The sequence below is a fragment of the Tupaia chinensis genome, unplaced genomic scaffold, assembly GCF_000334495.1.
Source record: "Tupaia chinensis unplaced genomic scaffold, TupChi_1.0 Scaffold000048_1, whole genome shotgun sequence".
NCBI lineage: Eukaryota > Metazoa > Chordata > Mammalia > Scandentia > Tupaiidae > Tupaia > Tupaia belangeri.
Genome location: NW_006159506.1, coordinates 1,221,112 through 1,247,369, shown reverse-complemented (window position 1 = coordinate 1,247,369; position 26,258 = coordinate 1,221,112). Strand labels below are relative to the sequence as shown.

The 26,258-nt window shown below is 43.9% G+C and overlaps 1 protein-coding gene across 4 annotated transcripts in view; it reads left to right on the top strand.

Annotated features, from left to right (window-relative positions):
* LOC102474151 (phosphatase and actin regulator 1) overlaps positions 1-26,258 on the top strand; it is a 418,994-nt gene that overhangs the window by 235,271 nt on the left and 157,465 nt on the right. The gene's annotated exons all lie outside the window — the stretch shown is intronic.

Sequence of the window (26,258 nt, the reverse complement as noted above, 5' to 3'; positions counted from 1 at the left end):
GTTCACAGCTCAGTGGACAGCAAAGTAATGTCTGGAAAGGTAGCACAGTTGAAGGGTTAAGTGTATAGTTCTGGAGTCAGATTGCCTGGGTTCAAATCCTGCTCTGACACTTGCTCAGTTTATTTAACACTTAAAAAAAAAAAAGATTTATTTTATTTAACTTTATTTATTTATTTATTTATTTATTTCAAAAAAAAAAATTTGACCAGTGAAAGACAGAGAGAGAGAGAGTGAGAAAGCAAGCCTCCAGGTCCAGGACTCAAACCGTGGTTAGTCATGTGGGAGTCCAGCACCCTTAGTTGCCATGCCACCTGCCAGCCACACAATTTATTTAACTCTTTACTTCAGTTTCCTCACTGATAAAAAATGAGGTAAGCATAGTACCTTACATGAGTTAACATTTGCAGAGGTTTTTTTGGCCCTCAAGATGGATAATTTTTAAAGAAGAGTGTGCAGAAGAAAGGAAAATGTGGAAAAGATGCAGAAGGTTTTGATTTCACTCTGTTGGGTTGAGATAAGATAGTAAAAGAATATGGGTGTTCTTTTTTGTTTTTGTCTTGGTCTGTTTGGACATCATTAACAAAATACCCAAGACTGGGAGGCTTAAATGGTAGAAATGTGTTTCTTACAGTTCTGGATGCTGGAAGTCGAACGAGAAGGTGCTGACCAGTAGGGTTCATTGTGAGGCCTCTTCCTTGGCTGCCACTTGGCCCCTGTATTGCTCTGTGTTTATGTGACCTTTGGTACGCTGAAAGATAATTAGTTCTGGATTTCCCTTAAAGGGCACTAATCTTATCAAGAAGGCCCCACCTTCATGATCTCATCTAACCCTCGTCACTTCACTTCCCATAGTCCTTGTCTTCAAAGGACTTCACATATGAATTTGGAAGCAACACAGTTCAGTCTATGGGGTCACTGGAAAAGTCATGACATACTTTTCTATGCTTTTCTATGCAAAAATGCATCATGACTTTTCAGACGACCTGGTTTAACAGTTCATTCTGATTTTTCGAATTATGCAGCAAAGCTTTCCCCGATGCTTTCATTTTCTTCTTCCCCTTATATCTTCAAAAACTCTACCTGCTTTATCCCCTCTTCAGGATCATCACCTCCCCTATTTCTTGATTTCCTTCCTGTTTGCCCCCTCACTGCACTAACTTCAAATAAAGATGATCTACTTCTTTTTCTTTTTTTTTTGAGAGGTTTTTGCTATAGGATGCATGTGCTCACCAGACAGAGACAGACAGAGAGACAGAAAGTGAGAAATCACCACCCCTAGGGGGGATGGCCACGCCGCAATCCCTTCTCCTCCATTCTCCTCTCGGGATCTTGGGCACACACGCACACACGCCCGGCGTGAGTTTTAAGCCACCGGCTCCGGGACACGAACCGTGGTCGACTACGTGGGAGTCCAGCGACATAGCCATTACGCTAACTGCTGGTTCCCATGATCTACTTCTTGACCCTGAGTGTCAGATCTGAGAATCTTCCTGCTCATCACTCTGGGAAAAAGAGAGACAGTAAGCAGACATTAAAAAAAAGTTGCAGAAAGCCTTGAAAACTGAAGCACCCCACCTGGTAGACATCTCCATGTTTTCTGACTCTGTTTCTTAACTGGAAGCCCAATGCCCTGTTGTTTTTTTCAGTAATTTCTAAGATAAGAATGAGCCTTTGAATGTTGTGTATCTCTAAATCTTCACCTTTACCCTTACTCCAATCTCCACTCACTCAGATCCCCTAAGGTATAATAAAGCCTTATTCATGCATTCCCAGAAACTTCTGGGTGATTTATATGTGAACAGAACTCCCAGTGGCTGTTCCCCACTTCCTGAAACAGGAAGGGTCCTTAGGTTGGTGGCTGAGGGAGAAGAAATCTAAAAGATATATGTATTTTAAGCAACGTCAGGTATAAGGCAGCGAACAGGAAAGAAAATGGGAGTGTTCTTTGAGCACTGAAAAAAAATAATTGCAAAGATTTCTCAAGATCCCTTCCTGGCTTTGCTGTGCAGAGTGGTTTGTAAGATTGTCAACACACATTTCAGTAAATGCCATTCGTCAGCTTCAATCTTTAAATGATGGATTGGTGGGTGCATCTCCTCCTGGCAAGTCTAGGGCTTTGTTGGATATGTTTGGCAAGGCCATTAAAGCAAAGCACATGAGTTATATGTGCTTCTCACGTGATCAGTGAGGTTCACTTTTTTAAGATCGTGACAAGCCTGTCCTTTGATAGATGCTAATACAGTGCATCACATTACTCGTGAATCATTACAAATTTGAAAATGTCTTATTTCAAGCTCTTTTGAAAGAAAAAAATTACAACATACAACAAGCAAAGTTGCTAACCTTAAATCATTCACTAGCAAGTTCTTGGAATCGCCATTACCTAATGGATTAATTTGCAAGCTGCATGTGATATTTGTATGTAGGGTTATTTTTTTTTCCTTTTTTTTTGTTTTTTAAAAGATGCTCGGCTCTTGAGTTAGAGAAGGTAGGAAGGAATGCCATAGAACGTCTTCATATCATGATAGATGGATGAACATAGAATTTAACTACTTAAGCTATTCTAGTTTTTTGTTTTGTTTTGTTTTTGTTTTGTTTTTGTTTTTTCCCCAAGTAGCCAATGTTTGGGGCTGGCTCCATGGTCTGGTGGTTAAAGCAGCCAGATCCCACATGGTGAACTGCACAGTTCAAGTCTTAGACCTGGTAGCTTAGAAACATTCCAGGCATGGTACCAGCAGTTAGCATAATGACTGTGTCACTGGACTCCCATGTAGTCCACCATAGTTCGAGTCCCGGACCGGTGGCTTAAACTCACACCAGGCACATGTGTGTGCGTGCCCAAGATCCCAAGAGGAGAATGGAAGAGAAGGGATTGTGGCATGGCCATCCGCCCTGAGGAGTGATTTCTTGCTTTCTGTCTCCTTGTGTCTCTCTGTCTTTCCAGCAAGCACACGCACCCTATAGCAAAAAACTCTCAAAGAAAAAAGAAAGAAAGAAAGAAAGGAAGAAAGAAAGAAAGAAAGAAAGAAAGAAAGAAAGCAAGCAAGCAAGCAAGCCAAGCACGTGTTTGCCCTAAATCCCATAAGGAAGGAGAAACAGAGGAGATGGGATAGTGGTGTGACCATATTTGATGGGGGTTGTGAGGGACGTTGTCTTCTCGCTCTTTCTCTCTCCCTCTTTCATTGTCTCTGGTGAGAGACATGTGCTTGTACATGTGCCTTCCAGCACCAAAAAAAAAGAAAAGAAAAGAAAAAAAGAGAGAGAATTTTTTAAAAAATCACTCAGTATTTTACCCAGTAGATTCCTTTCTTCTTAACTGTATTCAGAAATGCTATTTCTTTACTTTTGTAAAGGAGACTTTATGTGCTAGTTCTTAGGCCAAAGGACAAATTTGACAACATGACGGTGTCAACTTGATAAATTCTATGTTTGTTCAAATAACATTTTAATGTGTGAATTTTCCTACACATGGATAAGAGTCATATATTAAATAAGTATACAAGAGAATCAACTGTTTGTTGAGTGTTCATTGGCCAATTTTAACTGGTATGCATATATCTGTCTTATATGTGGGTTGTTAAAGAAAAAAATTATTCAATGACACTTGTTGAAAATGGCCAGGCAGACTTTCTTCAAGACCATCGTGATAGATTTAAGGACCTCTGCATGCGTCTTCTGAGGGAGAAGGACTGGGTGCAACTCTGATGCAGTGTGGACAAGTGGAGTTTCATTTACAGCCGGGGATTAGGATAAGGGTCCATGGGCGGAAAATCACTAAGAGGAGCATTATTCTAGTTTTTTGTTTTGTTTTGTTTTTGTTTTTGTTTTGCTTTTTCCCCAAGTAGCCAATGTTTGGGGCTGGCTCCATGGTCTGGTGGTTAAAGCAGCCAGATCCCACATGGTGAACTGCACAGTTCAAGTCTTAGACCTGGTAGCTTAGAAACATTCCAGGCATGGTACCAGCAGTTAGCATAATGACTGTGTCACTGGACTCCCATGTAGTCCACCATAGTTCGAGTCCCGGACCGGTGGCTTAAACTCACACCAGGCACATGTGTGTGCGTGCCCAAGATCCCAAGAGGAGAATGGAAGAGAAGGGATTGTGGCATGGCCATCCGCCCTGAGGAGTGATTTCTTGCTTTCTGTCTCCTTGTGTCTCTCTGTCTTTCCAGCAAGCACACGCACCCTATAGCAAAAAACTCTCAAAGAAAAAAGAAAGAAAGAAAGAAAGGAAGAAAGAAAGAAAGAAAGAAAGAAAGAAAGAAAGAAAGAAAGAAAGAAAGCAAGCAAGCAAGCAAGCAAGCCAAGCACGTGTTTGCCCTAAATCCCATAAGGAAGGAGAAACAGAGGAGATGGGATAGTGGTGTGACCATATTTGATGGGGGTTGTGAGGGACGTTGTCTTCTCGCTCTTTCTCTCTCCCTCTTTCATTGTCTCTGGTGAGAGACATGTGCTTGTACATGTGCCTTCCAGCACCAAAAAAAAAGAAAAGAAAAGAAAAAAAGAGAGAGAATTTTTTAAAAAATCACTCAGTATTTTACCCAGTAGATTCCTTTCTTCTTAACTGTATTCAGAAATGCTATTTCTTTACTTTTGTAAAGGAGACTTTATGTGCTAGTTCTTAGGCCAAAGGACAAATTTGACAACATGACGGTGTCAACTTGATAAATTCTATGTTTGTTCAAATAACATTTTAATGTGTGAATTTTCCTACACATGGATAAGAGTCATATATTAAATAAGTATACAAGAGAATCAACTGTTTGTTGAGTGTTCATTGGCCAATTTTAACTGGTATGCATATATCTGTCTTATATGTGGGTTGTTAAAGAAAAAAATTATTCAATGACACTTGTTGAAAATGGCCAGGCAGACTTTCTTCAAGACCATCGTGATAGATTTAAGGACCTCTGCATGCGTCTTCTGAGGGAGAAGGACTGGGTGCAACTCTGATGCAGTGTGGACAAGTGGAGTTTCATTTACAGCCGGGGATTAGGATAAGGGTCCATGGGCGGAAAATCACTAAGAGGAGCATTGGAAATAAGGGGGATTCTGGCCACACCAACCTAAAAGGAATAATGCCGACGATGCTGGAGTGACCAAATATCACCCAGGAGATGTTGGAGGAGCAGGAACTGATCTGACACCGGTAGTGATCAGTTACTGAGGGTGTAAACAGCCTTACCCAGATCCTTGCTAAGTCGGACAATACAGACAGGCAACGGGGAAGCCCGAGTTCAAACCTAATTGAAAAGAAGTTCAGGGGAGCCTGGCAGAGGTTGGTGATGAGGAAAGCTGTATCACTGTATATGAAATCCTCTCACATGTACAGTCTCCACCGTTGTGAAGACAATGAGTAAGTTTGGATATTACATTCATAAGATGCATTCGTTTAAAAGGTAGGTGCTTTTCTGAACACACAAAAGGTGATTTTTCAACTTTCCTTCTCACTGTCTGTCTCTGTCTTCAGTGAGTTCATGCACCCTATGACAAAAACCTTAAAAAATAATAATTAAATAAAAAAAGCCCTTGGGGATTAAGACCTAGAGGCTAAGCTACCCATGGAGGTGCAAGCTTTAGGGACAGGCATGCTCTGCAAAGCATCCCGGCATCACATGCCGGCAGGAGGAAAACAGTAATGGGCAGGACACAAAATAGCAGGTCCTCAGTGAGATGACCCTAACCTACCTTTTACCTGAACTCGGAGATTCTGCCCAGGGCCTGTGAAGCAGTTAGCCCGACATGCCCAGCTTCTCATGGGAACCAGCAACAAGTGTCCATGGTGTCCCTTACACCTGCCCCAGGAATGAAGACAGGTCCTCTGAAACAGGACAGGCAGTGCCTCCCCACAGCAGTCAACGGCAGCAATCTTCTCCAAATTCCTTGAAATGGAGGATGTATTTTTAGAAAAGTGGAACTGGCAGGAATAAGCTGTGAAAATGCAACTGAGTTATGCTTTTATTTCCCCTTGACGGAAAATCATAACCCACATGGGGTGGCCCTGGAAATCTGCAGTGTGTCAAAATTTTCCTTTGTGTTTCTAAGATTTTCTGCACACCTAGGGCCTTGGGAAGAAGACACACACACACACACACACACACACACACACACACACACCAAACTTTCATTGAGACCCTCCTGCACACTGACACGTTGCCTGGCTCCAGGAATATATCTGTGAGTGGAAGCAGACCTTGTCAGTGACCTCATGGCATATATAAACTGCAGTGGGAGAAGCAGCTGGTCAAACCACAGAAATAAAGATCTGTGTTTTGTAATTGGTTTTGTTTGAGAGAGATTTTTGCTATAGGGCACATGTGCTTGCCAGAGAGACAGAGACAGACAGATAGAAAGCGAGAAATCATCTCCTGGGGGGGATAGCCATGCTGCAATCCCTTCTCCTCCATTCTCTTGGGATTTTGGGCATCCATGCACGTGCGCCCAGCATGAGTTTTAAGCCGCCAGGTCTGGGATTCGAACCATGGTTGACTACATGGGAGTCCAACGACATAACCATTATGCCATCTGCTGGTCCCAGAAATAAAGAGCTGAGGACCCCTGTCATAAAGGCAGTGGAGGAAAGGCACCTAAGAGAAGGAGGGTGGAGTTGACTTAGTGCAAGGAGTCAGGACAACTTTCTTGAGGAAGAGAAACTTGAGCTGGAATTCAGGGAAGGATAGGAATGTAGGACACCCTCCAGGCAGCAGAAACAGCAGGTGCAAAGGCCCTGCGGCAGAAGACGCAGGAGTGAGTGGTCTAGGAGAGCCAGAAAGACCAGTGGCCAGAGAATGGAGAGCTCAGGACACAGTATAGCAACCAAAGATGGGACCCGCCCTGGCCCCACCTCACACAAAACAAAGTAGACAAGCACGTGAGTGGCTGCAGATAGACCAGCTCAGAGGGCATTGTGCAGGTGACAGTAGTTGGCACTGACATTTGGTGACAGGAAGAGATGAGGCTGAACGAGCTTATGAGAAATAAAGGACAGGACTTAATGATGGGCTAGGCATACGAAGGAGAGAGAGAGGTGGGGTCGTGTTTGAAATGGAATATTCCATTCAGGCATTTGCATGGGATGTTATTTAGTCTCCAAAAAGGGGGAAAAAAACTCCTGCCATTTGTGATTGCATGCATGAACCCAGAGGACACTATGTTAAGTGACATAGCCAGTCACAGGGAGAACAAATATTATATGAGGTATCTAAAATGATGAAACTCAAAGAAGCAGAGAACTGAATGGTAGTTTCCAGAGGGAAGGGGCAGCGGGGAGCCCTTGCTCAATGGTATGGGATTTGTTATATTGGAGTCTAGGCAGTGGCGCATGGGCAGTGCTAAAACACAGTGCTCTGTGAGGCTGACCCACACGGGAAGTTTCCCAGTTCAGGTCCGGAGACCTCGCTGAGTACACCAGGTACACACATGCCTGGGTCTGGGCTGGGGTAGTCTCGATGTCAGGGCCCTGTCTGGTGAACACTAGCCCCACGCTTCTCTCTGTCTTACTCATGGAATAAATAAACTTAAAAAAATGTGTTATGCTAGGTAAGTTTAAGAGGTCTGCTATACGCATAATGTCTGTAGATACCAATCCAGTGTGTAATGCTGTACACTTTAGCATTATGTTAATAGAGCTCATGTCAAACGATCTCACCCTCTCACCCCCAACACATACACACACACAACACATACACAAACAACACATGCACATACACAAATACAATAAACACACACACACACATGAAAACCCACAAATAGATGCAAGGAAATTTTTGAAGGTGATGACTCTATTTATTACCTTGACTATAGTGATGGACTCATGAGTGTATGCAGTGTCCAAACTCACCAAGTTGTATGTAATAAATGTGTAGTTTTTTGAGGCTGGCAGATGGCGTGGTGGTTAGGGGCACTGAACTCCCACATGGTTGACCTTGGTTCGAGTCCTGGACCTGGCAGCCTGCTTTCTCACTTTGCCTTTCTCTATCTTTCTCCTTCTCTCTCTCTCCCCTCCTCTCCCTCCCTCTCTTTTCAAATTAAAATAAGTAAATAAATAAAGTTACATAAAATAATTCTTTTAAAAATGTGTAGTTTTTTAAAAAAATTAAATTATACCTCAATAAAGCTGACAATATTTTTTAAATAAAAAATGTAAAGTGTCAAGATTGACATTGTAGGCTTGGATTAGAATATATAGTGGTGACCTTAACCTGAGATGAGGAATTTGGAAGAATGGCCAGTTTGGAGGAGATGGGGAGATACATGGGGTCTTCTGAAAGTTCATGGAAAATGCATATTATGAAAAAACTATATTGGGAACCAGCAGTTAGCGTAATGGCTATGTCGCTGGACTCCCACATAGTCGACCGCGATTCACGTCCCAGACCCGGTGGCTTAAAACTCATGCGGGGCACGTGTGCATGCGTGCCCAAGATCCCGAGAGGAGAATGGAGGAGAAGGATTGTGGCGTGACCATCCCCCCTGGGGGGGGTGATTTCTCGCTTTCTGTCTCTCTGTCTCTCTCTGTCTGTCTGGCGAGTGCACGCGCCCTATAGTGAAAATCTCTCAAAAAAAAAAAAAAAAACTATACACGGATTTCCATTTTTTCACCAAAATCAACTTGCACTTTAATTCCATTTTTTCCACAAACTTTTTGATTCCCCACTATGATTCCAATTTTAGAAATGTGTTTGAGTCAACTTTATGATATTCAAAGTCTGCGGCTGGCTGTACAAGATGAAGATGAGCGGTCTGCACTGGATATGTGCATTTTGGGGTTATTCGCATATACATAAAATGAGCCGGTAGTCCTGTATGAACTTGGGGAGGAAAGATATGTGGAATGAGAAGGAAAGAGAGCCAAAGACTGCCTTGTAGACAGAGGAAGAATATTGTCACTGATGAGTGGACAGAGGAGGGTGGACTTGACTTGACTTGCCCAGGATTATATTTTTACTTTCTGCAGAAATATATTATCATTTTTTTTTTAATTAGTAGATTTTAAATTCCAAAGAGGTCAACGACTTTTTTAAAGAATGATTTAGTTTTATTTATTACTTTTAAATTTTCGACAGGGCACATGTGCTCACCAGAAAGAGACTGAGAGGAAGATTGGGGCAGGAAGGATAAGAAAGTAAGCCACCAGGTCTTGGACTTGAACTGTGGTTGGCCATGTGGGGGTCCAGCACCTTAACCACCGTATCACCTGCTAGCTCTAGAAGCCAAAGACTTTTAAAGACAGTCAGTGGAGCAGTTGCCGAAGTCAGCTAGAAGGGCAGGGGCTTCGTTTTCAGGGTGGTGCAAATACAGAGACAAAGCACAGGCTGACACCACAGCAGTAGTTTTTGGTGGAGGAATAAGTCCAGAAACTGGGAATGACTTTATTTATTTATTAGTCAATAAGTAATTGTCAGGGACACGTGCTCACCAGAGAGAAAGAGAGAAAGCATTCTTCAATAGGACATTGTCTTCCTCCATTTCTCCATCCTTTTAGGATTTTAGGCATGTGCTTGCTTATACCCGGTGTGTTTTTCAGGCCACTGGGGCCAGGACTTAAGCTGTGGTCCATCATGTGAAAAAGACTCCCCATTCATAGTGCTTAACTGCCCTGCTCTGTGGCTGGCCCGGGATTACCTTATTTAAAATGTAGTCAGTGATTGCGCCTGCCTAGACAAGTACCTAATCTTTCGTCAGCCATTAAACCTGCCTAAATGTAGGCAGTGTTAGTAAGGCAGCACCTTTCAGGTAGGAGTAATCGATTGCCTATTCCCCACCACATGGTTAAGGACCAGGGAATCCTGGCATCATCTTGGCTTGCACCAGCTCTACCCAACTTACAGAATTTTTTTCCTGAAACACATTGAGAACAACCTCGGTATTCCCAGCAGGGTCCAGAAATGATCCGCTTGCATTTGCCTGGTGTTTTCTGTACGACCCAATACTGATGAAGCAGTGTTTGTGGACAGGAGCATCTCAGGTACTCAGATGAGCTTAGAGCTTCAGCCTTCTCATTGAACCCTCTGCCTAATTGTCATTCTACTGGAGGTCCTGCGTCTCCTGAAATCCCCCAGGGGAACAGGTGCCACTCCGTAACCCTGGCCCAACCACTCTGCCTGCTTTCCTGACCTCTCCTTTCCCTTGAGGTTAGACCCTGCTTCCTTTATTTCTTTCACCAATTCACCCAGAGTTACTGATGCATTTAGTAACTACTAGCCTCCAGGAATCCTATCCCAGGAAGCCCCTATTTCTAGAATTGCTCCTTTCTAAATATTAGGTCATTGAGAAAAAAAATAGAAAAATATGCCATGACTTTCCCGATGACCCAATAAAACTCCTTGGATCATAAAGATGGTCTAAACTGGATTCTGCCTTTGGACCTGGTGGGATAGGTTTCTGGGCTCCTTGGAAAGTCTGTTGCTGATATTCAGGATGGCTGGCTTCCTTACTACCCCCAAATTGGTGCTTCCTCTCTCCAAGGAATTTCTAGCATGCCATGGAATTGGAGGAGTACATTTGAAAGGTTTGCCATGACCCGCTTTTATAGTCTAGGGTTGAAGATCACTGGGACTAATGGAAGCGTGGCCTCTTACCCAGCATGAGACCAGTCGTGTCCACCAGGAGGGCTGTGGGCCCTCACCAGCACAGCCCTTGAGATGGATATTTATATTCTTCCCACTCAAGCAAAGAGGGCAAACAGATCGATTAAAAACATTGATGAGTATGAACAGACGCTTGTGTGCTTGAAAGAACACTGGTGACTGCTTTTTTACTCTACTCTCATTTCAATGCTCTTTTGGTGTTCCAGTTTTTCAGCTTATAAAAGTAATGTTATCTTGTTCAGAGCCTAGGTGTTTAGACTTCTGTAAACCATGAGACATTCATGAAAGATATCACTTGGCATATCGCATTTATTTATGTGCCAGATACTGCCATTCACCACAAAACAACAACACTGACAACACACATGGCCCCTGCCTCCCAAAGGTTGTAGACTTGAAGGAGAAACAGATAAGGAGCCAGCATTACAATGGGGTGTACGTAGGAGATGCACTGAGTCTCAGTCAAAGGAGGGAAACCCAGCTGAGTTTCAGGTCACCCGGAAAGGGATCCTAGAGAAATGGGGGCTTAACCAGGGGGTCAGGTGATGAATGTTGAGGAAGTCTTCTCCTCTGGTACAACAGGATATAGGAAAGCCTGGAGAAGAGAGAAGTTGACAATCTATAGCTTCCAAAGAGATTATGGCGGGGCCAGCAGGTGGCGTAGTGGTGAAGGTGCTGGACTCCCACATGGCCGACTGTGATTTGAGTCCTGGATCTAGCAGCTTGAAAATTACACCAGGTGTTTGTGTGTATGTGCCCAAAATACCAGGAGAATGAAGGAGAAGGGACTGTGGCATGGCCATCCCCCCAAGGGGTGATCTGTCACTTCCCCTCTCTTTATGTCTGTCTGTCTCTCCCTCTCAGACAAGCACACATGCCCTATGGCAAAAAAGTAAAAAGAGAAGAAAAGAAAGAGCATGTGGCTTGTAAAGTGTTGTGGGCAGGGGCAGAGAGCAGGGAGAGATGAGGATGAAGAGACAGGCAAGGGTTTGCTCCTGAAGGGTCTGGGTATGTGCAGGGGTCTGGACATTATTCTCATGTGATAGGAAACTATCAGAGAAGAGAATGGAAGACAGGGGATTGTGGTGTGGCCATTCCCCCTGAGAGGTGGTTCCTTATTTTCCTTCTCTCTGTGCCTGTCTCTCTCTCTCCAAAGCAAGTGCACGTGTCCTATAGCAAAAGCCTAGAGAAAGAAAAAGTTTGACTGAGAGGGAGAAGGACAAATATAATCACCAAAAGAAGGTGTGAGCTTGAAGAGGAGTTTGTTTTTGTTTTTTGTTTTTTTTAATTAAAGATTGGTCAGATTGTAGGCCAGCTGCAGTGGGGCAGCAGTAATACACTGCTCCATGCTGTTGTAGCTATGAGGGAAGGTCCCAGGTTCGAGTCCTGCACCTCCCTCCACATGCTAAGCACTTGTGCCTGGCCTGTCATCCTAACCAGCTGAGGCTGGGCCTGGAGTGCAGTGTGAAGACTGCTGGGAGTCTTTCTCTTTCTTTCTCTGAAGAAATAAACAGAATAAACTGTAAGTCGGAGGTGGGGCATACAGCCCATGGCATGGGAGTTAGGGAGGCTGAATCCCACTTGACTCGCCATGCAGTTCGAGTCCTGGACCCAGTGGCTTGAGAAAAGTACCAGGTTCACATGTGTGTGACCCAAATCCCAACAGAGGGAGGAATGTGGAAGATTGTGGTATGTCATGCCCCCTGGGGAGGGTGCTTTCACACTTTTCCCCCTCCCTCTTTCTCTGTCTGTCTCTCTGGCAAACACATACACCCAAAGGGAGGGAGGGAAGGAGAGAAGAAGAGAGAACGATGGGCCAGGTCGTGTTGCTGCAAAATTGCCTTAACATGGCTGCAGCATTCCAAGGGCAATTGAGTCCTCAGCAGAGTGACGAATAAACCAAATAAATATACTTCCCCACATTTTTCAGCCATGACGATTCTCATGACTAAGAAAAACAAACACACGAACAACCAGAGCCAGTTTAGCATCTCATTTTAATAAGAAACCGTCAAGCCACGTGGAGTAGTATCGAGCAGCTGGTGGATCACACGTTCTGAGTGAGTGATTTCGGTGAAGAAGTCCAGCGTGTATGAGCGAAAGCTGTTCCTCCTTGTGGGTTTTCATCTACAGGGAGCATCCAGGGGTTCAAAGGCAAAGTAGATTTAATGGCCCTGGTTTTTTGCAACAGTCTCTGAAGGGGCAGAATTAAGACCGGAAATCAGTACCTTGTAGTGCTAGGTTGTAAGAGGCGCCTTGTGTCCTCTCAAAGTGGACTTTATTCAGTGGCCATTTCTGTAAGTCCGCACTATAAACTCCTTAGTAGCAGAGGTTCTGCCAGTGTTCCCTGTTTCACAGCAATGAACAGGACACTGGGACAGAGGAGGCGCCCTGTAAGTACATGTTGGACTGAAGGTCAGTAGGGTGGCCAGCCAACTGCATGTCTGAGTTTCCCTGTTCCCTAAGACCTGAAAGAGGAGGGAGTAGGTAGCTATTGACATAAGCCTTACATGGTCTATCCTGCGAAATGATAGATACATGACCTCTAAGTGATGTCTACATGTCTACATGATAGGTACCGACTTCTAAGTTAAGGAGTTAGCTGTGGGATGGTGGTGTTGAGCAGTGGTTAGGACAGGCCCAGGCTGACACCTGAGTTATCCCAAGCAAGCTGTTTGTACCGTCTGCCTCAATTTCCTCCTCTTTAAAGTAGGGATAAGAGGCCAACAGGGGGCATGGTGAATGGAACCCTGGACTCCTGCATGGCCCACAGTGGTTCGTGTCCCTGACCTGGTGACTTGCTTTCTCACTTTCCCTTTCTCTCTCTCTATTTCTTTCTCTGGTGAGCACATGTACCTTAGAGCTAATTGAAAAATGATAGTGATGATGATAAATAAAATTAAATAAATAAATTTAAGGGAAAAAGTAGGGATAAAATTACCTCATAACATTGTCACAAGAACCAAAAAATAATTTGTGGACAATCCTTAGAATAGTATCTTGCAGATATAAGGGGACTTCAAAATTTTTGTGGAAAATGAAATTAAGATACGAATTTATTTTTGTGCGAAAACATTTTGAAACCCATGCATAGTTTTTCACAAGATGCATTTTCCATGAACTTTTTTTAAAAAGTTGTATCTACCTTTATTTCTTCTTCTAGACATCCCTTTTTAAAATACAGTGAACAGCTGAGAGTAAGGAAAGAGGTCCTATTCCATGTTTTCAGCTGGTGAGTAGTGTATGACTAAGACAGTGATTCAGCTAAGTTTTGGTTAGATTTCAGGGTTGGTTTTTTTTTGTTTTTTTGGTTTTTTTTTTTCAGATTTGTTTAGGGGCTGGGCGTAGTATATAGGAGCCTGCTTGTAGACACGTTGTAAAATTCCACAGTGCCTGTTTTCTTAGGCACCAGAGAATTAGTTCACTGAAGTATTTCCTCCTCTCTGCGAGTGGACAATGAAGTGCCCCAACACAATGGCCTCTGAGGAAGTGCTACGTCCTGTCTCTCCTTTGCTGCACCGTAGCAGAAATGCATATGGTGGAGGAAGAGGTGTTCTTGATCGGCATGTGGACGTAGTCTCCTTTTGAAAAGCAGAGATCTGTGATGAGTCAGCATGTTCAAAAATAGAAAGGACAAGGCCCAACATGGTGGTTAAGACTGGATTCCCATATGACCAGCTGTGGTGTGAGTCCCAGGCCCGGCTGTTTGACACTCACACCAGGCACGTGTGCGAGCATGCCCTACATCCCAGGAGAATGGAGAAGAGATTGTGGTATGGCCATTCCTCCAGAGAGGGATTTCTCCCTTTCTCTCTCATTGTCTCTGACTGTCTCTTTGCCAGGCACATGCACTCTGTGGCAAAAACCTTAAAAAAAAAAAAATAGAAGGTATATAAGCTCAGCAACCATAGCCTTTTTCTTCCACATTGAGACATCTCTGAGAGCAAAATGGGGTGCTGTTACTACTTAGGCCAGGACAGTGCCTGTGAAACAGACCAGCGTCAGACTAAGCAGGAAGTATGGCTACCCTCTGCAAAACCACGTGGCGTGAGGTACAGGCTCTGAGGCCAGCTCTGTTTCACCACAGAAAAGAAGTGCCAGGTGACTTTCAAGAGAACGTAGAGGGACCACTGGGACCAAGACCTGTTAGGATGTTGGGATGGCCTCCGCTGGCTGCCATGTCTGCTAAATTAATTATGGTGGTCAAGCCCTGTTGCTTCTTCCAGAACTCGGTTGCATTGTTCCCAGCCCTCAGTCTGTGTTTCTGCCTTCTCTCCTGCACCTCTCCTGTGGAAAGAATGTCTTGATTGGCAATTCTGACCCAGTACCAATTTCTTTTTATTTTAGGTTGGTTATCATAGGTGCACACACTGATGGGAGAGAAAGACAGAGAAAGACAGAGAGCGGGAAAATGAGAAGTCACCCCCTAAGGGGGATGGCCATGCCACATTCTCTTCTCCATTCTCCTTTCAGGATTTTGGGCACACACACAAATGCATCAGATATGGTACTGCACCGTGGAGTCAGCCATGTGGGATCCATGCCTCACCCCCATGCCACTTGCTGGCCCCTGACCCAGTGCCTCTTTCTTCCACCAGTAATTTAGCCTTTCCTCCATCAACACTTTGCTTGCTCTGTAAAGTTCTCTATTGCTTTTGTCATTGGCTCCTCAGCCACCTCCCACCCCCCACCCCTGCCTGGCCTTCCAGATGCCTGCCTCCTCTTGCCTGTCCTAGACCAGGCCTGGTGGACATGCCCGCCAACTCCTGGAGGCCTTGTGTTCTGTGTTCAGTGCATTGGTCTACCTTTCTAACGCCCTCCTCTGCTCTCATCCTCTGCTCATTCTTCCCCCTTTCTACCTTGGAGTGCTCATTATCCCACGTGAAGCTCGGACATCTCCTAAGTTCATGCCATTCTCAGACACTCGCTGGTTTCCATTCATGTGGCGGCTCTGGACTCAGACCTCCTGAGGCAGGCCCAGCCTCTACCCTGAGACTAGCCTCTGTGTGGCCCCAGGAAGTAAGAGTTTGTAGCCAAATTAAAGTATGAATTCATTTCAGTGCAGACAATTTTGAAATCTAGGCATACTGTCTTCATGATACGCATGGTCCGTTAACTTTGGAAACACCCTTCTTGCATGTAGTCTGGCTACCGCATTTTGGCCGTAACAGACTTCTCTGAGAGCATTCGGTCTGTGAAATGAGTCGTCGTTTGTGTTGGGGACATTTTGGAAGCAAGGTTCAGTTTTATCTCCATTCTCAGTCGAATTATATCCATACTCTTTTCTTTCTCCACTATCTTTCTTCCTATCTAGGGGGGATACAGTCCAAGATCCCTAGTGGATGCCAAAAGCCACAGAGAACCCTGTCTATGGTGTTTTTCTATGTCTATCTACCTAATAAAGTCTTATTTATAAGTTAGGCACAGTAGGAGACAGACAATGATGGCTAACAATAAAATGGACCGATGATGACAATGTCCTGTGATAAAAGTTATGAGCACGTGTTTTCTGTCCCTCTCTCAGAATGTCTCCTCATGCTGTAGTCACCTACTGTCCACCTTAAATGCTGATAAGGGGGAACTACTGTATCACTTTTATCTGTCGTTCACGTAGGTCTCTGTGTTTCTCCAGAGTGTTTTGACCTTTTCCCTTTGACTTAATTCATTAAAAACTTAATAACAACATGATTACTTAAGATAGCATAACACTACGCGTCACAGTGGTAGTGGCTGATAGTGGGGTGCCCGCCATGTGACAGATCTGAGCTGGCTGCAGAGAAGCTCCCACCACCTCTGTGATCACAGAAGCAGGTACTCCTGGTATTTGCTTTACAGAGGAGAGGAAGGAGTCTTCCGAAGGGTCCACCCTGTGCCCAGGATCACATGCTAGTTCGTGGTATAGTCCTGGACGAATCAAAGGCAAGGCTGTCTCGTCCACAGGCTCTGTGCTTTGTTCAGAAATATCAGTTACACACGACTTAATGTCACAAAGAGCGAAAACGTTAAGATGTATGAATGTATGTCTAAGGAGAAGGCTTTAAATATACTTGAATTTGGGTCAGCAGGTGGAGTGATGGTTGAGGCACTGAACTCCCACATGGGCAACTGCGGTTCGAGTCCTGGACCCAGCAGCTTGAAACGCATGCCAGGTGTGTGCGTGCGTGCCCAAAATTCTGAGAGGAGAATGAAGGAGAAGAGATTGCTGCATAGCCGTCCCCTTGAGGGATGATTTCTCACTTCCTGTTTTTCCTTTGGCACGCACACAGGCCCTATAGCAAAATCTCAACAACAACAACAACAACAAACCTTTAATTTTTTAATTTAAAAGTTAATCTCATTAAGAAAAGAAAAAATAATACTGGAAATTGGTAATTTCAGTGATTTGTGCCAGGATCTCGGAGGCAGAGAAAGACACTCATTTGGTGCATTTTATAACTTTGTAAAGACCCCTCATATATGTCTACAATTTTTTAAATTGCTGAAATTAGTCTTTTGTTTGCTTATTTTTGCTATAGGGTGTGTGTGCTTGCCAGAGAGAGAGAGAGTGAAAGGGAAAGTGAGAAATCACCCCGTAGGGGGATGGCCATGGTGCAATCCTTTCTCCTCCATTCTCCTCCTGGCATTTTGAGCACACGTGCTTACATGTCCAGCATGATTTTCAGGCCACCAGGTCTAGGACTCAAACCATGGTCAGCCATGTTGGAGTCCAGCACCTTAACCACTCTGCCACCTGCTGGCCCCCTAACTTTGTTAAACTAATGTTGTCTGCTGCTTACTTGGTTGGTTTATTTTACTGGTGGTATTTCCCCTCTTAAGTTGCAGAAGATACTTACAGGGATGGCATGAGGCGATGAATCTATTACAGTTGGGGGCTTGTTTGACTAAAATATTTAGCAATCTCAGTAGAGAGAAAAATGCACCACTGTGAGAGCTTACACAACCAAGTAGTTCTTGAAGGTCAGTTTTAAAGATCTCTCTTGTTTGTGTAGCTCAGGGGAGAGTTGGGCCAGAAAGTTGTGTGAATATAAATGACATCGCCTGAATGTACCCTGAGCCTGCCCTGGCGTGGGTGAGAACCCAAGATGCCTGCCAGGGCTCTGTCTCATCACAACCAGGGATGGTTAAGGGGAAGCTGTGAGAGGTCTTTGTGGAGGAGAAGTCAGAGGCGTGCTAATGATGATCAGATGCAGATTTAATTTGGGCAGCGAAGACTACTGAAATGCTTCATTCTATTTCTGTCCTCAGATTAACCAAGTGTGCGCGTCTAAGAGAATAAATGTCTCTCCTGTGACACAGCAACATTCTCGTTGCTGTTCTATCCCATATTGCTGGGCTTCTTTGGAGGCAAGAGAGGCTCTATGAAATTGTAAAAGGCTGGGCTGGCTCTGTGTTGGATCCCATATGACGGACTATGAAGTTCAAGTCCTGCACCTGGCAGTTTAAGAAGCATGCAGGGCATGTGATTGGTTGCCCAAAGTCCTGAAAGGAGGGAGAGATGGAGAAGGGATTGCAGTGCGACCATTCCCCATGGGGAGGTGGTAGGTACTCTCTCTTCTTTCTGTCTCTCTCTGGGTGGAAAAAAAAAGGTAGGTGGCTCTTTGCTACCATAGCTATAGGGGACTGTCAAGAAGAAGGCCTGGGGCCAGCAGATTGCATAATGGTTACTTCACTGGACTCTCACATGGCTGACCGTAGTTTGAGTTCCAGATCCAGAAGCTTAAAACTCATGCAGGGTGCATGTACATGCGATCCAGAAGCTTAAGACTCATGCAGGGTGCATGTACATGTATTCCCAAAATCCCAAGAAGATGAGGAGAAGGGATTATGGTGTGACCATCCCCCCTGGGGGGTGATTTCTCACTTTCTCTCTCTGCCTCTCCAGTGAGCGCACATACCCTATTGGGGGTGGGGGGACTCTTAAGAAAGAAAGAAAGAAAGAAAGAAAGAAAGAAAGAAAGAAAGAAAGAAAGAAAGAAAGAAAGAAAGAATCCTGTAGAGCTTCCCAGTGTTCAGACTGGAAGGAGGTGCTTACTGCCATAGTTTGAGCATCACACTAATAGCATTTCCAGATGTTTCTACAAAGATTATATGAGGCAACTGCAGACTATAACTCTGCAGTATCATTTTATAGTAATATATTCCTGTGCAAAAAAAAAAAAAAAAGTTATGCAGCTTCTTCATCTTAGCACAAAGCTCTATTTCATGCATGGACAGCTAGAAAGATTCATTACAAGAAAATTTGCCATTACAAGGATGATCTTCCCTGCCTGATGAATGGCTGAAAGATCCCTGGATAGATCTGGGTCAGATACTTACAGAGATGTTCATAATAATTTGCCTTTCCCCAGCGGCCATCGTCCCATCCACTTCTGGGAATGCTGTAAATACCAGTGGGCTTTTGCGTTGTCGAATTCTGATTGGGAACACGTCACTAAATACCTCTAGACAAGTCATTTAACTTGCTCATCACCAACTGCATGTCCATGCAGAGTCATTACTGTCATCATTTTGTACCTAGGAAATGAGAAATTTAAAAAAAAATTTAAAGTAAAAATAATAGATTACATTCAAGTTTGAAAATAGAAAATATACCTTTAATCCTAACACTAGTTTTTCCCAGTTTATTTTTTTATACATTCCACTACTATATATCATTAGAGCTTGTAAAATGAGTTTTCCCAGCATGAACACTCTGTGTATTAGCCCAGCTAAAGGTGTTAGCATACACATTATCAACAGATAATTTTCCATTTTTATGTCCTTTAAATGTTGTGTTTTTCTTTTTCTTCTTGATTCCCTTTCTCCCACCTTCTCCCATTTCCCACCCTCCTCCCACATGGTCCATAGTATCTGCAATTTTTCTCCATGCTTTTGTATCTTTCAGTATCTCAGTTTCTACTGTAGAGTGCGAACAGATCATTTGTATATGATTGCTTCCATTCTTCCATAATAATTTTGCATAGTTGAAATGAAAATATGAATGCAAGTTTTTTCTCCTTATGTTAGGCTGTTAACATTACATCATAGACGAACTCCTGCTCTTAGACAGCTGTCCCCCCCCATAAAGCATGGCCTTGCATGCGTGTTGTTAGAAATAAACTCTGCTACTAACACGTCTGTGTGGGTCACTCCTGTCTTTAGTACTTTTTGGTTTGGAATAGAGGCCTGAGTCAGTTTTATGGCCCTCACTCTCCAAGAAGGGTGTAGCCATTTACACAGATTGTGGTGTGTATGGTAAAGACTTCACACCCAGCAGGGCTGGACTGTGCAGATGGAAAGTGGTCTGAAGGTGACATGGTTAGTGAGACATCGAAGAGAGAGGATTGAGCTCCCTTCTAAGCTATTTCCACAATAGCCAGCCTGCCCAGAGTGGCCTCAGGGAAGCTGTGGTCACTGACCTCCATTTGAGCTGATTTCTTTTTCTGTAGATTATTATAAATAATGTTCCTTGTGTGAATGTAGCCTGGCCCAATCCCCAGCAGGCTAACATTTTTCCCATCAGCATAACTGAACTGTAGTTAAATGGGAACTTTGGAAAGAACTAACCAGATGATGCCCAAATATCTTCACCATGAGAAAGTAGCAGAAATCATCAAAAACGAATGATTAACAGATGTCTCTGATAGTAGAGTTGACAAGGAAAATGAAATACTCGAGGAAATAGTTCAGTGTTTCATAATAATTCCAATTAAGAGGGAATTATGTGAAAATTGAAATACCTTCAACTGATTGTTCATGAATCTTTGAGCACAAACCATAAGACATGATTTACACATGTCTTTAGTAAGAGGATTAACAAAAATAAAGGAGAAAGTACTCAAGAAAATAGTTGAACGTTTTATAATATTTTTTATTTAAGATGAATTATGTGTGGGGCCAGCAGGTGGCATGGTGATTAAAGTGCTGGACTCTCATATAGTCAACTATGGTTCAAGTCCCAGATCTGGCTGCTTTCTTTCTCACTTTCTCTTTCTTTCTTTCTATCTCTGATGAGTGCCCATGCCCTGTAGCAAATTTCCAAATAATAATAAATAAAATTAAAGAATTCTTTTTCAAAAGGTGAATCATATGAAAACTGAAATTTTTCCAACCAGTTGTTCAAGGGAGCTTGACTGTGTGGTGAGGGCTGGGATCAGCAACTAGGTGTGATGGTGCCAGCCACTTTGAGGCAAGGAACAACCACTCAGGAAAGGAGGCAGAGAAGGGACAGGATCAAAGACCCCCATTTTGAGGCGGAGGGGTTAGATTTTTGCCATGGGAGACATGTGGTCAGCAGAGAGAGACAGCAGAGAGAGAGAAGAGTGAGGACGCATCCCCCAGGGGAAATGGCAGCGCTGCAGTCTCTTCTCTTTGGATTTTGGGCACACACACATACCTGGCCTGTTTTTTAGGCTGCCAGGTCCAGGACTTGAACTGGAGAGTTGGCCATGTGGGATCCAGCACCTTCACCATCATGCCACCTTCTGGCTCTCATAGGCCTTTTTTTTTTTTTCCATATTAGGGGTTCTATATTTTATCCTTTGCAATAGATCACTATAAAAAGTTAGTTATTTTTTTCTTTTTAATTCCCAAAAAAGTGCGTGTACTCACCAAAGAGAGAAAGAGAGAAAGCAGTCTGCAATGAGGCATGATCACATCTCAGTTCTTTCTCCGTCTCTCTCTCTTATTGGGATTTGGGGCACAAAACACATGCACCTGGCATGTCATTCAAGCCACTGGGTCCAGGATTTGAATTATGGTTGGCCATATGGCATCCAGCTCCCTTAAGCATTAAGCCACAGAGCTGACCTGACGATAGAAGGTTTTAAGCAGGAAAGTAGCAGAGTTCATATTTTCTTTCTTCCCTTTTCTTTGCTTCTCTTTCTTTTAATTCAAAATAAATTCTCCAGATAAGGGGTATAAGCTAGCAAATCCAAGAAAAATGCAAATATTCCAAACATTTTTTTAAAAGAATCCACTCTCACTTATAGTTAAAGAAACACAAACAAACTAGTTAGTTACCATTTTTCATTTGTGTCTTTGGCAAAAACAAGAGAAATGGTAACTCCTCTGTGTCAGGAGTGTGAGCACAAAGTGAGAAGCAGCCACTCATGCACTGGCAGTGGGAGGAGGGATCAGTGCAAGGATTTCAGAGGATACATTAACAAGAGTAATCAAAATCTTCAGTGCACTTGATCTTGACATTGCAGTTCATCAACCTAGCAAAAGATGGTAAGCGAGAAAGAACCTTCCAGACAGGGGGAAACGCGATGCTGTGAAGTTCCAGATTTGAGGAAGGAGATGGCCCCGAAGATATTGTCAACTGCTAGGAATTTAACCTTCATGGGCGCTTGCAAGAAGAGTAAGATGGATGGAAGGTTTTCCATTACAGATGGTTTATAATAGCAGGACACTGGAAGCAGTGATAAATGCCACCCTCAGGTACTGCTCACATAAATCATGGTCTTCCCACACGATAAGGTCCCAGCGTAAGGACGATTTATATCTTCAGATCAGGAGAGAACTTTAAGATTCACGGTTTAAGTGGAAAAAGCAAGATGAGCTAGAGAACAGTAAGCATATTGTGATCTCATTGGTGCTGATTTTAAAGAATAGATTATATATACATGTCGGTTTCTGAAAGTTCTTCCTGCAAAAAATGTGAAAGAAACATTTAACAGTATGGAGTTCTTTGGGAAATAAAACTGGCTATTCAGATTAGAATGCTTTGAATTCTTGCCATCTGTTTGGGTTCTGTTGATTCAAAGTAACTGTAGATGATCTATTCTCCTTGAATGTTAAGCTATGTATCATCTTGTCTAATTTAATCTTGGTTCATCAACACATAGATTATTTATGTGCCATTCTTCCAAGCTGTTTCTGTTTAACTTGGGTTAAACACTACAGGCCCATATGAGTACGTAACTACTTTTATTCTTATTTTGCAGATGAGAGAACTAAGACATAGAGAGGTTAAGCAAATTGTCCTGAGGCCACACAGCTCTTCAAAAGCAGAGCCAGGATTCGAACTCCATTAGCTTGGCATCCCAACTCACTTTGTCCAGTTATTTTGATCTACTAACATTAAAGCACAAAGCTTTTTTTTTTCTAGAGTAATTTCTTGGTATCAATCCACCCACCATTACTTTTCACCAAGTTATGGTCCGTTGGTGAATAGTTTTATTCAGTGAGAGTCTATCATTGTATCTGGCACCTGTTTCAATAGGTACCTCTTTTTCAAGTGCAAAATTGCAAAATGTGTTCAGCCTTCATCTGACGGCAACGAGGCTATTCCATAAAGACCCAAACTACCCCCTTGCAATTCCTCTTTCTTCTTAGCAATCCTAGTTCTGCCTTCTGAAAGGGAAATACACAGTTATCCTTTCTAGACAGGCAGAGGGCCCTGTGCCCAGCAGTTGGCCAGGACGTATTCACATCTCCTTTCTTCTAGCATCTGAAGCGGTAGGCTCCTAGCCTGGGCTGCCTCAGTGCTCCACGGTGGAGCACTTTATAGTTCAAAGTCATATGCCAAGGGGTTTTCTGCCCTCTGACTCCCTGCCTCAAGCTTGTAAAAACAAAACACTGTAAGTCAAGCTAGATCCAAGTCCAGGATTGAATGAATACAGCTAAGAGTTTTCCTCTTTTTAGAATTATGTCAGGGAAATGACAATAGTAGTTGACCAGAAGTACCCGCTTAGCAATGAATTAGTTGAGAAAACGGTGAATGAGCATCTTTCTTTTTTGTTGTCCTCCTGGCAGTTGCTACTTACCAGCTGACAGGGCCCTATTGTTTGGCTCAGATTTCTCCCACAAATTCCTTTGTTCAACAAACACTTACCCAAGATCTCCTAAATGCCAGGCACATCGAAAACTGAGAGCTAAATAAGACAGAGTCGCCCACACAGAGCACACACACTAATGAAAGAAATAGAACTGGCAACCGATAATTACAAAGCCAAGAGATAAGTGATCAGGAGGTGTGTGCCAAGTCCTTCGGAAGCACAGAAGAAGTCACTTCTTGAGTGTCTTAATTTAGTCCCAATTGATCATTACTGCCAGGGGACGTGACCTAGAGTCTCCACTGGGAAATACCAGTGCCTCAGGTCATTTCAGCCTTTGATCTGTTCACGCGTGTGCACACCAGACACTTACATAACACCTAGCAGCGTAGGCATGGGTAGCTGTGTAGAGAGTAGTGTGATCAAGTTACTATTCATTGCAAGGGTCACCTCCCTCTAGTGGTTCAACATTCGCTCTCCGTCTATCTCGTGAGCACATCAAACAGACATACTTGGACCCAGAGATGAAAAATAATACAATCCTTTACTCTGAGAGGCATGAGCATGACCAGGTAGAACAGGCATGGAGATAGCAACAGAGAACCAGAGTGCAAAGAAGAGGGAGGGAGATTCTGAGCGGACTTGGGAACTGGTGTTTAGAGTGATGAGAGGAGAGACAGTCCAGACACAAGAGGAAATGTTGACGAGTCATGGACCTCAGGAGGAATATCCCCAAAAGGAATGAGAAAAGGAATTAAAGAGGCTTAGACTGGTTAGCAGGAGGCTCTAAGAGATCGGGGAGGTGCCATCACTTCCAACAAAGGCAGTGGAAAGTTCTTAAGTCCTCCCTCTGCCGGATCCTGTTCCATGTGTAATTCACGCATTTGCTGTGTAGTTCTCAGCATGGGCCCAGGAGGTGTTGTTACCCCTTTTACATTTGTGGAAACTAAAACCCAGGGAGGGTCGATCACTGTCTAGGGTCAATCTCACTGAGCTGGAAGCCAGCATTGATCTGGCTCATCGATCTGGTTGTAAACATGACACTGTGTCTATAGACCATGCAAAGTGGCCAGGACTGTGACCGGCACAGTGAGGGGAGAGGATATCAGGACACAGCCCGTGGGCAAACCAGGGCACAGAGGTGGGAAACCGGAAGTGTGTTTGGGAGGTGCAGCAGAGGTGGGCCACAGGTGTTGGCAGGCATGGAGAGTAGAGACTGCAGAGTTGGGCTCTCATGCCATTGGAGGCTTTCGAGCAAAGAGGTGACATCATCACAGCTGGCCTTTGGGTGACTCACTGGCAGCCACAGATATAACCCAGGACAGGAACAGTGGGAGCCTGGCAGGGAGAGGCTCTTGTCAGTCTAAGCAAGAGATCATTGGAGCCTGTCTGAGGTGGTAGCATCAGGAATGAAAAAAGGAAGAGAGATGGCAGAGACGTGGAGAAGGGAGAAATGGCAGGGCTTTGGAGGCAAATGTGTGGGCAAGGGAGAAAGAAAGAACCTCAGAGATGTGACCCTGGGTGACTCAGGATGGACAGTGCTTTGTTTGTTTTTACTTTTTGAGAGAGTTTTGCTAGAGGGCATGTGCGCTTGCCAGAGAGACAGAGACAGAGGGACAGAAAGTGAGAAATCATCTCCAGGAGGGATTGCCACATTGTAATCCCTACTCCTCCATTCTCCTCTCAGGATCTTGGGCACACATGCACATGCACCCGGTGTGAGTTTTAAGTCGCCTTGACTATCCCACCACCTGCCAGCCCCCATGCAAATACTTTTAATGGGCAGAAGAGTGTCAGATGTGAACTCTTTCTGAGGTTAGCGCCCTCCTGGCTTTCTAGCTCTAGACCACTTCTGAACAAAAGCAACCCTTCTCCAAAGATCATATTCTGGAAAAAGCAGATCCGTAGAGAGCTCTCCCTGGGGGATGAGATGCCAGAGAAAAAAGGCAGGTGAAGCAGGGTCTGAGCAGGGAGTCCTGGATGTTCAGGTGCAACTTAGTCCCACACTGTGTGCCCCATTAGGAAGTGACTTGTGCCCATTAACTCCAATTTGGGCATCCTAGCTATGCCAGTAAGATAACTTCAACTCATTTCTTTTTCTTCTTGGATAATGAATTCTCTCCCTTTATCAAAAAGCAAAAAGAATCTTTCCAAAGATTTTTTTAAGGTACCTTATTTTTTCCAATTTGTCTTTATCCTTAAAAGGCTTATAGGCCATTGTGCTTAAGCAGGATGAAAGAAAAACACATTTACAACAAGATACAGGGTCCTTTCTCATGAACAGGAAACCTGGACCCTTCTGCTTGCATCGGATGACCAGAGGTATGGGCATCGCAGAGAAGGGTGAACGTCCATGATCACGCGGAGCAGCTCTGGGTATTTAGAATTCTGATCCATCCCTTCCCTGGATAGCCCTTTGGTAGTGTTCCATTTCATGTGGATATATTTACATTTACACCCCATTTATATGATTTGCTAGAGCTCGAGGCTGATCGCTTAAAACCTTTCCCTTTCCCTTCAGCTTTCATTGCCCTCCCCATCTAGACAGAGACAGAGGGACAGAAAGTGAGAAATCATCTCCAGGAGGGATTGCCACATTGTAATCCCTACTCCTCCATTCTCCTCTCAGGATCTTGGGCACACATGCACATGCACCCGGTGTGAGTTTTAAGTCGCCTTGACTATCCCACCACCTGCCAGCCCCCATGCAAATACTTTTAATGGGCAGAAGAGTGTCAGATGTGAACTCTTTCTGAGGTTAGCGCCCTCCTGGCTTTCTAGCTCTAGACCACTTCTGAACAAAAGCAACCCTTCTCCAAAGATCATATTCTGGAAAAAGCAGATCCGTAGAGAGCTCTCCCTGGGGGATGAGATGCCAGAGAAAAAAGGCAGGTGAAGCAGGGTCTGAGCA